Source organism: Leopardus geoffroyi, chromosome D3 (assembly GCF_018350155.1).
Source record: "Leopardus geoffroyi isolate Oge1 chromosome D3, O.geoffroyi_Oge1_pat1.0, whole genome shotgun sequence".
In the NCBI taxonomy this organism is placed as follows: Eukaryota; Metazoa; Chordata; class Mammalia; order Carnivora; family Felidae; genus Leopardus; species Leopardus geoffroyi.
In genome coordinates, this window is record NC_059339.1 from 29066367 (window position 1) to 29083573 (window position 17207).

Here is a 17207-nt window from a genome sequence, read left to right on the forward strand (position 1 = left end):
AAGGACTATTTCCTACTCATAGGGTAGGGATGCCTGGGAACTTATTCCCAGAGATATTTTGTAATTTTTAAGGGCCAGTGACCATTTTGCCTCTCATTCTTCCACTTTGCCACTCTCATTATTTGCCACTGGGAGTATTTATTGCAGTACTCCTGTCCCTTTTCCACCAGTGTACGTTGGGTGGTTGGGACAGGGAGAGGGGGCAAGTAACTTGTGTAAAATTTTAGTGTGTACATCTATGCACAGCTGATGTAGATCTTTAAATCCTGGACTTCAAGGGTCATGCTGTGATTAATGGAGATTTTGAGGTCTCAGGATGGGATGAGCATATTTTTCATGCTGAATTAAAATGAATATTTGTGAACAAAAGTGTGGGTTGAGATAGTTTGGATTATTATTCAAGTAATATTTACTTTCTACCCAATCTCACTATTGAGATGAAGTACAACTTTCCCATGGCAATTTTAGGCTTAGCCATATGACTTATTTGGGCCAATGGAATGTAGATGGAAATGACATGGCATGAGTTCTATAACTGGTCCTTTCAAGACATCAGTTACTCTTCTGAGAGCTTCCTGCTCCATCATGAGCAAAACATGCCCCAGGTAGACAATGTGTCTCCTGTCTGAACCCCCAAAAGAAGTGCATGGACAAAAGACAAAACACAGATCCTGCCCAAGGTTAGGAATATAATAGCATAAAAGCAGGACGCCAGATATTGCCCTCAGGGTCAGGATGACTCATCAGCAATCCAGCTCCACCCTGAGAGGACATCAAGAAAGCTGCCTGGGTGGTTTAACAGGGCAAGGTGGGGAGGACAGAGCTCTCTCTAAGAAGCTGTAACGATAAGCCAGGCCTTCTGTACACTGACAGGCCAAATCTGTATCTTTTAATTTGTCCATAAAACCCCAAGCCATGACTTTAGTTTGTGGTGCTCCTAGACTGGTAGTGCCACCTAGGGGCCTGGCTAAAGCAATTCTAGTGACCTTCAGAGAGGCATCTTCATCCTACACCTCAAAACTGTCTCACTGATAATATTCCAAGGAGATTAGTAGCTCACAGTCAACTAATCACCCAAGGAAATAAAGTACAATAGGATAGAACAAGAAGAAATAAAGACAGCAGAAACAGATCCACAAATAATTCAGGGGTTGGAATGATCATTCAGATGGCAAAAAAAAAAAAAAAAAAAAAAAATTACAGTATCTCAAGAATTAAAAAGAAAGAGGACTGCTTTGTGATCCAGTAATTCTACTCCCAGGTACATGCCCAACAAAAATACATAGATATATTGGGGCGCCTGGGTGGCGTGGTCGGTTAAGCGTCGGACTTCGGCTCAGGTCATGATCTCACGGTCCGTGAGTTCAAGCCCCGCGTCGGGCTCTGTGCTGACAGCTCAGAGCCTGGAGCCTGTTTCAGATTCTGTGTCTCCCTCTCTCTCTGCCCCTCCCCTGTTCATGCTCTGTCTCTCTCTGTCTCAAAAATAAATAAACGTTAAAAAAAATTAAAAAAAAATACATAGATATATTAATTAGAAGATGTGTATTAAAACTAGAACATTCATTGTAGTACTATTTATAACACCCCCCAAATTGAAACCACCCAAATGCCAACTGACAGCAGATTAGATGAATAAATTGTAGTGTGGTCACACAGTGGAATATTATAAAGCAATGAGAACAAATGATCTAAAGCTACACACAATGTTATGGAGGAAGTTCACAGACATAATGTTGAATAAAAGAAATCAGACATAAAAGAGGATATTTTGTATGATGCCATTCTTTAAAGAGAAAAACAGGCAAAACTAATTTATGTATAAAAAATAGGTTGGTACTTCTGTTTGGTGGGTTTTGTGACTGGAAAGGGAAGGCAGGATAGGTCAGGGATGCTGTTAATGTTCTTTTTCTTGTTCTGAGTGTTGATTAAATGAGTGTTTTTCTTTTGCGAAAATTCGGTGACTTATTCAATTGTATTTTGTATGGCTACATAAAAAATTTCCCCAACTAAGCACCTTAAAATGACAAATAATTACCTCATGCAATTTTTGTATCAAGAATCTCAGTTTTGTGCAAGAATCTTGAATTTTGTACAAGAATCTGAGTGAGGGGCACCTTTAAGGATCTGACTTCAGCTCAGGTCATGATCTCACAGCTCATGGGTTTGAGCCCTGCACTGGGCTCTCTGCTGTCAGTGTAAATGAAGCCTGCTTCAGTTCCTGTCTCCCTCTCTCTCTGCTCCTCCCCAGCTTGTGCTTTCTCTTGGTCTCAAAAATAAATAAAAACATAAAAAAAAAAAAAAGAATATGAGTAAGCCTGCCTCAGGATCTCTCATGAGGTTGTCCTCAAACTGTCAGCAGGAGCTGCATTGATCAGAAGGTTCAACAGGAGCTAAAGCATTCACTTCCATGCTAATTCATGTGGGTGTTGTCGGTTCCTCACTGGCTATTAGCTGGAAGCCTCAGTTTCTCCAATGGGCCCCTCCAAGGAGTGCCTGAGTGTACACATGACTTGGTAGTTGTCTTGTCCCAGAGTGAGTGATGAGAGGGAGAAGGAAAAGGTGAAGGAGAGAAGGAGGGGGAAGAGGAGAGGGAGGAGAAAATCCCAAAGTCTTTTTTAACAAGGTATCAGACTGACACACTGTTATTCTGCTTTACTATGTTATAAAAAGTGAGTTACTAAGTCTAGTAATTTGGACTTAAATTAGTAGTCATGGGCTTGGAAATTAAGCTTCAGTTTTTGATGGGAGGCGTATTGTATTAGTTTGGGCTGCTATAACAAAATACCATAGATTGAGTAGGTGGCTTAAACAACAGAAATTTATTTCTCACAGTTCTGGAGGCTGGAAAGTCTGAGATCAAGGTGCCACCTGATTCAGTTCCTGGTGAGGGCCCTCTTCCTGGCTTGTAGATAGCTGTCTTTCTGCTAAGTCCTCACCTGACAGAGGTGAGTGGGGGAAGAGAGAGAGGGAAAGCAGGAGGGAGAGCATGTAATGTGCCCTCTGGTTTCCTCTTATAAGGGCACTAATCTCATCATGAGCACTTCACCCTTATGACTTCATCTAAACCTACTTGCCTCCTGGGGTGCCTGGATGACTCAGTCGGTTGGGTGTCCAACTTCGGCTGGAGTCATGATCTCATTGTTCATGGGTTTGAACCCAGCATCGGGCAATGTGTTGACAGCTCAGAGCCTGGAGCCTGCTTCAGATTCTGTCTCCCTCTCTCTCTGCCCCTCCCCTGCTCACGCTCTGTCTCTTTCTCTCTCAAAAATAAATGAACATTAAAAAAAGTTTTAAATCTAATTTCTTCCCCAAGGGCACGCGCGCGCACACAGACACACACACACACACACACACACACACACACACACACACATTTATAATAAGGAATTGTTTCATACAGTTAAGGAGGCATGAGAACCAGGACAGCCAATCGTGTAAGTTCCAGTCTAAGTCCAAAGGCAGAAGCAGACTGGTCTCAAAAAAAAAAAAAAAAAAAAAAAAAAAAAAAAAAAAAAAAGGAGGCAAATTCTCTCTTGTTCTGCCTTTTGTTCTATTCAGGCCTTCTGTGGATTGGACCAGGCCTGTCCACATTGGGGAAGGAATTCTGCTTTACTCAGTCTATCAATTCAAATGATAATCTCATCCAGAAACACCCTCACAGACACACCCAGAATAATGTTTAATCGGAGATCTGGCCATCTTGTGACCCAGGCTAGTTGACATATAAAATTAACCATCACAAAAATCAAGGAATTTGTGAACATATTTTTAGAACCACTACAACATGTATGTATGTGTGTATGTATGTATCTTCATATATATGTATACAATATTTCATTACAAATTGTTGTAATAAAAGAGTCTAGAAAATATCTGCATGGAATAGTAAGCCAAAAGAAACAACCCAACAAGTTTTTTTTTTTTTTTTTTTTTTTTACAGCTTTACTGAAATATCTCAAACTAGACATATTTAAAGTACAATTTGGTAAGTTTCAGACATATAAATATACCCCCATGAAACCCGCAGCATAGTCAAGATGATGAATCTATCCCTCACCCACGGAAGTTTCCTTGTGACCCTTTTTTTCATGTTTTTTTAATGTTTATTTATTTTTTAGAGAAAGAGTGTACACGTGCATGTGTGAGCGGGGCGGGGGGCAGAAGAGAGACAGAGGATCTGAAGCAGGCTCTGTGCTGACAGCAGAGAGCACCATGAGGGGCTTGAACCCACAAACCATGTATCATGACCTGAGCCAAAGTCGGATGCCCAACTGACTGAGGTGCTCCAAGGATTTTATATAAATGGAAGCATATACCATATACTATTTTTGGTCTGGCTTCTTTCATTCAGCATCATTATTTTGAGATTCACCCATTTTGATGCATGTATCAATCTTGTATTATTTTTATTGCTGAATAACTTTCTGTTATATAGATAGGCCACAGTGTGTTTATCCACTCATCTGTTGATGGACATTGTGGTTGTTTCCAAGTTTTTGACTACTACCAGTGAAACTGCTATGGAACATTTCTGTACAGGCGTTTGGATGTTATGCTTTTATCTCTCTTGGGTAAAAACCTAGAAGCGGAACAGATGGGTCATACAGTAGTTGTACCTTCTACATTTTAAGAAACTTCCAAGCCCAACCTGTTTTCCAAAGGGGTTTTATCATTTACATCTGCCAGCAGCATGTAAGAGTTGTTTTCCCTACATGCTCATCAACACTTGATATGGTCACTCTTTTTAATTTTAACCATGCTAGGAGATGTGTGAAGGTATCTTATTTTAATTTTAATAATTTGCATTTCCATAATAATGATGCTGAACATCTTCTCAGATACTTATTTACTACCTGTGTATGTTCTTTGGTGAAATATCTGCTCAACTTATTTGCCCACTTTAAAATTTTTTTAATGTTTATTTATTTTTTAAGGAGAGAGAGAGACAGAGTGTGAGTGGGGGAGGGGCAGAGAGCGAGGGAGACACAGAACCCAAAATGGACTCCAGGCTCTGAATTGCCAGCACAGAGCCCAACGTGGGGCGCAAACTCACGAACGGGGAGATTATGACCTGAGCTGGAGTTGGTCACTTAACCGACTGAGCCACCCAGGTGCCCCATATTTGCCCACTTTTAATTGGCTCATCTTACTGAATAGTAAAATATCTTTGGGGAGGCTGGGTAGCTCAGTCAAGTGTCCGACTTTTTTTTTTTCCAATGTTTATTTATTTTTGGGACAGAGAGAGACAGAGCATGAACGGGGGAGGGGCAGAGAGAGAGAGGGAGACACAGAATCGGAAACAGGCTCCAGGCTCTGAGCCATCAGCCCAGAGCCCGACGCGGGGCTCGAACTCACGGACCGCGAGATCGTGACCTGGCTGAAATCGGACGCTCAACCGACTGCGCCACCCAGGCGCCCCATGTGTCCGACTTTTGATATGTTCAGGACATAATCTCACGATCCGATCCGTGAGATCCAGCACCATGTGGGGCCCTGTGCTGACAGCTCAGAGCCTGTTTGGGATTATCTCTCTCCCTCAAACTGTGAGAGCACGACCTGAGCGAAAATCAAGAATCAGACGCTTGGGGCACCTGGGTGGTTCAGTCCGCTGAGCGTCAGACTTGGCTCAGGTCATGGCTGAGTGTAGGACTTTGGCTCAGGTCATGATCTCCCCATTAGCGAGTTTGAGCCTTGTGCGGGGTTCTGTGCTGATAGCTTGGAGCCTGGAACCTGCTTCAGATTCTGTGTCTCATTCTCTCTTCCCCTTCCCCACTTGTGTTCTCTCTCTCTCTCTCAAAAACAAATAAACATTAAAAAAAAAAAAAAAAGTCAGATGCTTAACCAACTGAGCCACCCAGCTCCCCACCCCCCCCAAATTTTTTTAAATAGTAAAATCTCTCTTTTTTTTTTTTTTTTTAAGATTTATTTATTTTTGAGAGAAAGCACGCAAGCAGTTAAGGGGCAGAGAGAGTGGGGGACAGAAGATCCAAGGCAGGCTCTGTGCTCACAGCAGCGAGCCTGATGCAGGGCTCAAACTCATGAGCTAGCTGTGAGATCATACCCTGAGCTGAAGTCCGATGCTCAGCTGACTGAGCCACCCAGGTGCCCCAATAGTAAAATATCTTTTAATATTCTAGATATAAGCCTTGTATTGATTATACATTTCACAAGTATATTCTCCCAAACTGGGGCTTGCCTTTTTGTTTTCTTTACAATGTTGTGAAGAACAAAATGTCTTCATTTCTTTTGTAGTAAAGCATACATAGCTTAATATTTATCATTTAACCATTTATAAGTATTTAATTCAATGGCATTAAATGTATTCACAATGTTGTGTATCAGATTGACTATGTATACCCAAGATTTTTTCATCATTCCCAACATAAACTCTGAACCCATTAAAAAATAACTCCATATTCTCTCCTTCCCAGCCCCAGAAACCACTATTTTATTTTTTGCTTTTATGAATTTGCCAATTCTAGGTACCTCATACACGTGGGATAGTATAGTATTTGCCCTTCAGTGTCTGACTTTTTTCATTTAGCATAGTATTTTGAAGGTCCTTCCATGTTGTAGCATATTTCAAAGTTTCATTCCTTTCATGGTTGAATAATATTATATTGTATCCAAATTAGAAAAAAATAAAATTATCTCTGTAGGTAACATGATCTTATATGTAGAAAACCCTAAAGATTGGGAAAAAACTATTATAACTAATAAATTCAGCAAAGTAGCAGGATACAGAATCAATAAACAAATTAATTGCATTTCTACTCACTAACAGTGAACAATCTGAAAAAGAAATTAAGAAAACAATTCTGGTTACAATAATATCAACAAGAAAAAAAAAAACACTGAGGAATTAAGTTAACCAAGGAGGTAAAAGACTTGTAAATTGAATACTATAAAAACATTGCTGAAGGAAATTAGAGAACACATAAGTAATGGGAAAAAACAACTCATGTTCATGGATCAAAAGACAATATTGTTAAGATGTCAATACTAGTTAAGTGTAAATCACTAGTTAAGTGATTTACAGATGCAACACATTTTTTGTTTTTCAGTGTACAAGTTTTCTACTTCTTTGATTAGATTTATTCCTAAATATTAATTTGGGGGAATGCTATTAGAAAATCAAAACCATGATGAAATAACACCTCACAAAGAAGACATCAAGATAGCTAACAGAAGATATCCAGATGGCTAACAGAAACATGAAAAGATGCTCAACATCACTCATCAGAAGCAAAATACAAATCAAAACCATAATGAGATACCACCTCACACATGTTAAAATGACTACAATTGGGGCGCCTGGGTGGCGCAGTCGGTTAAGCGTCCGACTTCAGCCAGGTCACGATCTCGCGGTCCGTGAGTTCGAGCCCCGCGTCGGGCTCTGGGCTGATGGCTCAGAGCCTGGAGCCTGTTTCCGATTCTGTGTCTCCCTCTCTCTCTGCCCCTCCCCCATTCATGCTCTGTCTCAAAAATAAATAAAATGTTAAAAAAAAAATTTAAAAAAAAAAAAATAAATAAAATGACTACAATTAACAACACAAGAAACAACAAATGGTGGTGAGGATTCAGAGAATGAGAACACTCTTGTATTGTTGGTGGGAATGCAAATTGGTGCAGCCACTATGGAAAACAGTATGGAGGTTCCTCAAAAAGTTAAAAATAGAACTTCCTTATGACCTAGCAATTGCACTACTAGGTATTTGGGTACATACCTATAAAAATGCAGATTAAGGGTTACACGCACCCTGATGTTCATAACATCATTGTCAACAATAGACAAACTATGGAAATATATATATATATATATATATATATATATATATATATATATATATATATATCTCAGTCATCAAAAGGAGTGAAATCTTGCCATTGACAACAATGTGGATGGAGCTAGAGTGTATTATGCTAAGCAAAATAAGGCAGGCAGAGAAAGACAAATACCATGATTTCACTCATATATGGAATTTAAGAAACAGAACAGATGAACGTAAGGGAAAAGGAAAAAAAGAGAGAAGGATACAAACCATAAGAGACTCTAAAAGGTAGAGAACAAACTGAGGGTTGATGGAGGGATGTGGGTGGGGGATAGGCTAAATGGGTGATGGGTATTAAGGAGAGTGCTTTCTTGCTGAGCACTGGCTATTACGTGTAAATGATGAATCAGTAGATTCTACTCCTGAAAACAATACTACACTATATGTTAACTAACCAGAGTTTAAATAAAAATTTGAACAAACAAGAAGCAAATTAAAACAAAAAACAGAATCTCTTAATTTTCTTTTTGGATTATTGCTGGTGTACCATAAAACACAACAGGTTTTTGAGAATTAGTCTCATACCCTGTAGCTTTATTAGATTTGTGTATTCACTTTAGTAGCTTTCTTGTGGATCACTTGGCATTTTCTATATATAGGATCATGTCATCAGCAAATATAGTTTTACCCTGTTCTTTCAATCTGGATGCTTTTTATTTATTTTTATTGTTTAACAGCACTGGCTAGGACTTCCTCTACAATGTGAACAACAGTGGTGGAAGTACACATCCTGAGCTTGTTTGTTTCTGATCTTAGGAGGCAAAGTTTTCATTTTCAGCCACTGAGTATGACATTAGCTGTGGACTTTTTAATGGATACCCTATATCATATTGGGTCATTTTACTTCTGTTCTTAGTTTTCTGAGAGTTTTTATCATGAAAGGGTTCTGGATTTTGTCAAATGCCTTTCCCATACCAATTGGGATTTTTTTCCCCATCTTTCTGTTAGGGTATGTATTACATTGATTTTCTTATCTTGACTCACTCTTGCATTCCTTGGATAAATTCCACTTGATCATGCTGTTGGATTTGATTTGGTAATATTTTTTTGAGGGTTCTTGCATCTGTATGCATAAAGAATATTGATCTATAATTTTCTTTTCTTGTGATGTATTTACCTGGGTTTGGTTTAAAGATAAGGCTGGCCTCATAGAGTGAGTTAGGAAGAGGTCACTGCTTCTTTAATTTATTTGGAAAATTTTGAGAAGGATTTTTGTTAATTCTTCTTTAAATGTTTGGTAGAATTCACTAGTAAAGCCATATGGCCCAGTATTTGTCTTTGTTGGGAAGTTTTAAATTATTTTTTTAGGTTTTTGTTTTGAATTCCAATTATTTAACAGAGTGTAATATTAGTTTCAGGTGTACAATTTATTGATTCAGCACCTATATACAACACCTGGTGCTCATCGCAAATGTACTCCTTAATCCCCATCACCTATTTAACCCATCCCCTCATCCATCTCCCCTCTGGTAGCCATCAGTTTGTTCCCTATAGCTAAGAGTGCGTTTCTTGGTTTGCCTGTCTCCTTTTTCCCCCTATGATGTTGGTGAAGATGCAGAGAAAGGGCAACCCTCTTACACTGTTGGTGGGAATACAAACTGATACAGCCACTCTGTACCAGTCCTCAAAAAGTCCTTAAAAATGAAGGTCCTCAAAAGTTAAAAATAGAACTACCCTATGATCCAGCAATTGTACTACTAGGTATTTATGCAAAGGATATAAAAATACTGATTTGAAGGGATATACATGCACCCTGATGTTTATAGAAGCATTATCAATAATAGCCAAATTATGGAAAGAGCCCAAATGTCCATCTACTGATTAATGGGTAAGAAGATAGGGTGTGTGTGTGTGTGTGTGTGTGTGTGTGTGTGTGTGTGTATAGAGCTATCTCTCTCTCTCTCTATCTCTCTCTATATATATAGAATGGAATATTACTCAGTCATAAAAAAGAATGAAATCTTGTCACATGCAGCAACATGGATGGAGCTGGAGAGTATTACGCTAAGTGAAATAAGTCAGTCAGAGAAGGACAAATACCATATGGTTTTACTCATATGTGGAATTTAAGAAATAAAACAAATGAACATGGGCAGGGAGGAAGAGAGAGGCAAACCATAAAACACTCTTAACTATAAGAGAACAAAATGATGTTCCTGGGAGGGAAGGTGGGTGGGGGGATGGGTTAAATGAGTGATGGAGATTAGGGAGGGCATATGTGATGAGCACTGGGTGTTGTATGTAAGTGCTGAATCACTAAATTCTACACCTGAAACTAAAAAAAAGAAAAGAAAGGAAAGAAAAGAAAATCTGGAGGCATCACAATTCTAGACTTCAAGTTATATTACAAAGCTGTAGTGACCAAGACGGTATGGTACTAGCACAAAAGTAGACACAGAGATCAATGGAAGAGAATAGAAAACACAGCAATGAACCCACAACTACATGGTCAATTAATCTTCAACAAAGCAGAAGAGAATGTTCAAAGGAAAAAAGACAGTCTCTTCAACAAATAGTATTGGTAAAATTGGACAGCAACATTCCAAAGAATGAAACTAGACCACTTTCTTATACCATACAGAAAAATATATTCAAAATGGCCTAAAGATTTAATTGTGAGACAGGAAACCATCAAAATCCTAGAGGAGAATACAGACAGTAACTTCTTTGACATCAGCCATAGCAACTTTTTACCAGATAGGTCTCCTGAGGCAAGGGAAACAAAAGCAAAAATAAGTATTGGAACTTTATCACAATAAAAAGTTTCTTCATAGTGAAGGAAACAATCAACAAAACTAAAAGACAACCCATGGAATAGGAGAAGATAGTTGCAAATGACATATCTGATAAAGGGTTAGTATCCTAAATATATTTTTAAAAAACTTATAAAACTCAACAACCAAAAATGAAATAACTCAATTAAAAAGTTGAGTGGGCAGAAGACACGAATAGACATTTTTCCAAAGAGGATATCCATACGGCCAACAGACCCATGAAAAGATGCTCAATATTACTCATCACCAGGGAAATACAAATTAAAACTACAATCAGGGGCACCTGGGTGGCTCAGTCATTAAGTGACTGATCATTGATTTCTGCTCAGGTCATGATCTCATGGTTTGTGGGATCAAGTCCCGCATCTGTGCTGTCAGCACAGAGCCTGCTTGGGATTCTCTCTCTCTCTCTCTCTCTCTCTCTCTCTTTCACCTTCCTCTACTCATTCTCCCCCACTCTCAAAATAAAATAAATATTAGAAAATAAAACTACAATGAGATATCATCCTACACTTGTCAGAATAGCTACAGTTAACACAAAAAACAACAGGTGTTGGGAGTATGTGCAAAAAGGGGAACCCTCTTACACTGTTGGTGGGAATGCAAACTAGTGCAGCCACTCTGGAAAACAGTATGGAAGTTCCTCAAAATATTAAAAATAGAACTACCCTATGATCCATTAATTGTACTACTAGATATTTACCCAAAGAATACAAAAATACTAATTCAAAGGGATATGTGTACCCTGATGTTCATAGCAGCGTTATCTACAATAACCAAACTATGGAAATAGCCCAAGTGTCCATGGACCGATGAATGGATAAAGAAGATGTAGAATATATATACAAAGAAATAATACTCAGCTATAAAAAAGAATGAAATCTTGCCATTTGCAACGGCATGGATGGAGCTAGAGAGTATAATGCTAAGCAAAAAAATCAGAGAAAGACAAACACCATACGATTTCACTCATTGTGAAATTTGGGAGGTTTTAAATTATTAATTAAACCTCTTTACTTATAATAGGTCTTTTGGGATTTTCTTTGAGTCAGGATAGCTAACTGTGTGTTTCAAGGAATTTGTCCATTTATTCTGAATTATATAATCTGTTGACATACAATTTTTTACAGATATATACTTATATTTTTTTTAATCTCTGTAAGATTGGTAGTAATGTCCCCAGTTTAATATTTTTAGTTTTTTGCCTCTTCCTTCTCACTCTAAAGCTGTCAGTTTTGCTGATCTTTTCAAAGAACTAACTTTTGGTTTCATCGTTTTTCTCTATTATTTTTCTATTCTCTATTTTAAACTCATTCTAATCTTAATTATGTCACTATTAGCTTCTATTAGTTTTGGATTTAGTTTGCTCCTCTTTTTCTAGTTCCTTGATTTGGAGAAGTTAGGTTATCAATTTGAGATCTTTCTTCCTTTTTTTTTTTTTTTTTTGAGAGAGAGCGAGCACAAGTGAACAAAGGGCAGAGAGAGATAGGAAAAGAGAGGAAGATAATCCCACTAGCGGCAGAAAGAGAGAGAGAGATGGAGAGGGAGAGAGATAGAAGTGGGGCTCATGCTCATTTGAAGCAGGGCTCGAACTCATGAACCATAAAATCATAACCTGAGGTGCAGTCAGATGCTTAACCGACTGAGTTACCCAGGCATCCGATCTTTCTTCCTTTTTAATGTAGGTATTCACAACTGTAAATTTCCCTTGAGAACTGCTTTTGTGGTATCCCATAAGTTTGGATATGTTGTGTTTTCTTTTTTATTTGACTCAAGTACTTGTTATTCCCTCATGATTTTCTCACCTATTTGTTGTTGAAGAGTGTGTTGTTTAATCTCCACATGTATGTGAATTTTTCTCTTTTCCTTCTGTCATTGATTTCTAACTTCATCTTCTTTTTTTTAAATTTTTTTCCAATGTTTATTTATTTTTGAGAGAGAGAGAGAGAGAGAGAGAGAGAGAGACAGAGTATGAGCGGGGAGGGGCAGAGAGAGAGGGAGACACAGAATCTGAAGCAGGCTCCCGGCTCTGAGCTGTCAGCACAGAGCTGGATGCAGGGCTTGAACCCACAAACTGCGAGATCATGACCTGAGCCGAAGTCGGACTCTTAACCAACTGAGCCACCCAGGTACCCCTCATCTTCTTATTGTAAGCAAAAATACATTATATGATATCTATTTTAAAAGATCAATTAGGCAGATGCCTGGGTGGCTCAGTTGATTGAGCTTCTGAGTTTGGCTCAGGTCATGATCTCAGTTCATGGGTTTGAGCCTTATGTCAGGCTGTGTTGATACTGTGGAGCCTGCATGGGATCCTCTGTTCCTCTCTCTCTCTCTCTGCCCCTCCCCTGCTCGTGCTCTCTCTCTTTCTCAAAATGAGTAAACATTAAAAAAATTTTTTAAAGAATCTATCAGGACTTGTTTGTGACCTAATTTATTTAGGAATTTTCCAAGTGCTCTTTAGAAGAATGTATATTCTGCTGTTTTGGGTGGAGTGTTGGTTTATGTCTGTTAGGTCTAGTTAGTTTCTTGTGTTGTTCAATTGCTTTACTTCCTTATTATCAGCTGTCTGGTTGTTCTATCTCTTTTTAAAAGATAGCTATTGAAGTCTCCAACCGTTATTGTAGTACTATTTCCCTTTTCAGTACTATCAATTTTTGCTTCATATACTTTGAGGGTCTGTTATTAGGTTTGTAAATAGTGTATCTTTTTTCTGTAGTAAACCTTTTATTAACATACAATATCTTTGTCTATTGTAATCTTTTTTCTTTAAAGTCTATTTGTCTGATATTAGTATAATCATTCCAGCTCTCTTTTATTTACTATTTGCATGGAATATCCTTTTCTGTCCTTTCACTTTCAACCAATTTGAGTTTTTGGACTGAAAGTGAGCCACTTATCGGAAACATATAGTTGGATCATGTGTTTTATTTTTTTTTCAACGTTTATTTATTTTTGGGACAGAGAGAGACAGAGCATGAACGGGGGAGGGGCAGAGAGAGAGGGAGACACAGAATCGGAAACAGGCTCCAGGCCCTGAGCCATCAGCCCAGAGCCTGACGCGGGGCTCAAACTCACGGACCGCAAGATGTGACCTGGCTGAAGTCGGACGCTTAACCAACTGCGCCACCCAGGCGCCCCGGATCATGTGTTTTAATCCATTGTGTTAATCTCTCATTTGACTGCAGAGTTTAATTTAGTTACATAAAGTAGAAACTAATAAGGAAGGAATTATGCTATTTTGCTACTGCTTTCTTGTATGCTTTATAGGCCTTTCATGTATCTCATTCTATTATTGCCTTTTTTGTGTTCAGTTGACTATTTCTGTAGTAAAGTTAAAAACATTTTTTAATGTTTATTTATTTTTGAGAGATAGAGAGAGAGGGAGGGAGGGAGGGGCAGAGAGAGAGGGAGACACAGAATCTGAAGCAGGCTCCAGACCCTGAGCTGTCAGCACAGAGCCCGATGCGGGGCTCGAACCCACTAGCCGTGGGATCATAACCTGAGCTGAAGTTATAACTGACTGAGCCACCCAGGCACCCGTCTGTAGTAAAATCTTTATTCCCTTATATCCTTTTGTGTATGTTGTATAAATACATTTTTGTCCTTACCATGGGGATTAAATTTAGTATCCTAAATTTACAACAATCTAATTTGAATTTATATCAACTTAAATCTGTTCCTATACAGCTCATTCTTCCTCCTTTTACTGATGTCAACAATTATATATTTGTATTTTTGGTGCTCAATGCCATAGATTAGTAACTCTTTTTATGCATTTGTCTTTTAAATAATGTGGAAAATAAAAAATGGAGTTACAAGGAAAAATTGCAATAGCACTAGCTTTTATAATTGTCACATACTAATCTTTATTTCCTTTTTTCTTGGTAAATGAAAATTTATTATTGCCATGTTTTCATCATCAAAAGTTATTATCTTGGTCTTTCTTTCTTGCCTTTGTATAGGGCCAAAAGAGAGACATTGGCTATTTTGATAACCTTAAAGTGAACTCCAGGAATGTCACTGACAGCATGACCTTTGCAACCAAACCCAGCAACCAGAACCTCATCATTTTCCTCAATAAAATTCAAACAACCATCATTGAGTACAAAGGCTGTGATTTTTTTTTGCCATTCTTTTAAAAAAATTTATTAATTTATTATTATTGTTTGTTTTTTTTTCAACGTTTATTTATTTTTGGGACAGAGAGAGACAGAGCATGAACGGGGGAGGGGCAGAGAGAGAGGGAGACACAGAATCGGAAACAGGCTCCAGGCTCTGAGCCATCAGCCCAGAGCCTGACGCGGGGCTCGAACTCACGGACCGCGAGATCGTGACCTGGCTGAAGTCGGACGCTTAACCGACTGCGCCACCCAGGCGCCCCATGTTTTTTAACTTACATCAAAGTTAGCATATTATACAACAATGATTTCAGGAGTAGATTGCAGTGATTCATCCCCTGTGTATAACACCCAGTGCTCATCCCAACAAGTGTCTTCCTTAATGCCCCTTTCCCATTTAACCCATCCCCCCATGCATAACCCCTCTAGCAATCCTCAGTTCTCTGTATTTAAGAGTCTCTTATGGTTTGTCTCCCTCTCTGTTTTTATATTACTTTTGTTTCCCTTCCCTTATGTTCATCTATTTGTATCTTAATTCCACATATGAGTAAAGTAGTATGATATTTGTCTCTGACTAATTTTGCTTAGCATAATATCCTCTAGTTCCACCCATGTAGTTGCAAATTGCAAGATCATTCTTTCTGATTTCTGAGTAATACTCTATTTTATATATATATACATACCACATCCTCTTTATCCATTCATCCATCTATGGACATTTGGGCTCTTTCCATACTTTGGCTATTGCCAATAGCACTGCTGTAAACATTGGGGTGCATGTGCCCCTTCGAAACAGCACACCTATATCCCTTGAATAAATACCTAGTAGTGCAGTTGCTGGATCATAGGGTAATTCTATTTTTAATTTTTTGAGGAACTTCCATACTGTTTTTCCAGAGTGGCTGCACCAGTTTGCATTCACCAGCAGTACAAAAGAGATCCTCTTTCTCTGAATCCTTGCCAACATCTATTGTTGCCTGAGTTGTTAATTTTAGTCATTCTGACTAAGGTGGTATCTTATTGTGGTTTTAATTTGTATTTCCCTGATGACGAGTGATATTGAGCATTTTTTCATGTGTCTTTTAGCCATCTGGATATCTTCTTTGGAAAAGTATCTATTCATGTCTTTTGCCCATTTCTTCACAGGATTATTTGTTTTTGGGGTAAGTTTGATAAGTTCTTTATAGATTTTGGACACTAAACCTTTATCTGATACGTCGTTTGCAAATATCTTCTCCCATTGGGTCAGTTGCCTTTTACTTTTGCTGATTGTTTCCTTTGCTGGGCAGAAGCTTTTTATCTTGATGTGGTCCCCAATAGTTCATTATTATTATTATTATTATTATTATTATTATTATTATTGCCATTCTTGATTAGCTGGAACCTGACACACTTCCTAACAGCAGAATTTGGCTATTTGGCTTCAAGGACTACTTTTTCCAGCACAATTCTTTTGCATGGAAAGTGCCACCAAAAGGGTTGGCCTTCAGGGCTGTGCCAAAATGGGCCTTCTAGCATGTTTATCACTTCTGATCTTGTCGTTGGCTATGGAGCTTCCTGGAAGTATGAAAACTATGACACTTGCCCATCCTGCCAGCACCACAGGCCTGAGCAAAAGAGAGAAGCAGCACAGGAAGGATCCACAAGCTTTACCAATCTTTATTTCTTCATATAGTTTTGAGTTACTGTCTAGCATTCTTTCATTTCAACTTGAAGGATTCCCTTTAGCATTTCTTGTGGAACAGCTCTAGTGGTAACATACTCCCTCAGTGTTTATCCGAGAATGTCAGAATTTTTCCTTCATATTTGAAGGACAGTTTTGCTGAATATAGAAATAATAATGGACTTTCTTTTCTTTTCTTTTTTTTTTTTCTCTTTCAGCACTTTGAATATATCAGCACACTACATTCTGGCCTCCAAGATTTCTCATGAGAAATCAGTTGATAACCTTATTGAGATTCCTTCTGGTGAGGAGCTGTTTCCCTCTTGCTGTTTTTAAGATTGTCTTTGGATTTTCATAGTTTGACTATAATGTGGGGGGGGGGGTTGTTGGCTTGTTTATACTAGTTGGAATTTGTTGAGTTTCTTAGATTTGTAGATTCATGTCTTAAACCAAATTTGGGAAGTTCTCAATCCTTATTTCCTCAAATATTCTTTCTGCTCCTTTCTCACTATTTTCTACTTATGTGATTCCCACAACATATGTGTTGGACTGTTTTATAGTGTCCCACAGGTCATTTAGGCTCAGTTCACTTTTCTCCATTCCTTTTTCTTTCTATTCCTTAAACTAAATAATTTCAATAGCCTTATCTTAAAGTTTGCCAATTCTTTCTTCTGCTTGCTCCAATATACTTTTAAAACATTCCAGTGAATTTTTATTTCATTTATTGTACTTTTCAGTTCGAGAATTTCTTTTTAAATTTCTACCTCTTTTTGATATTGATGTTCTCATTTTGTTCATACATCATTTTCCTGTCTAT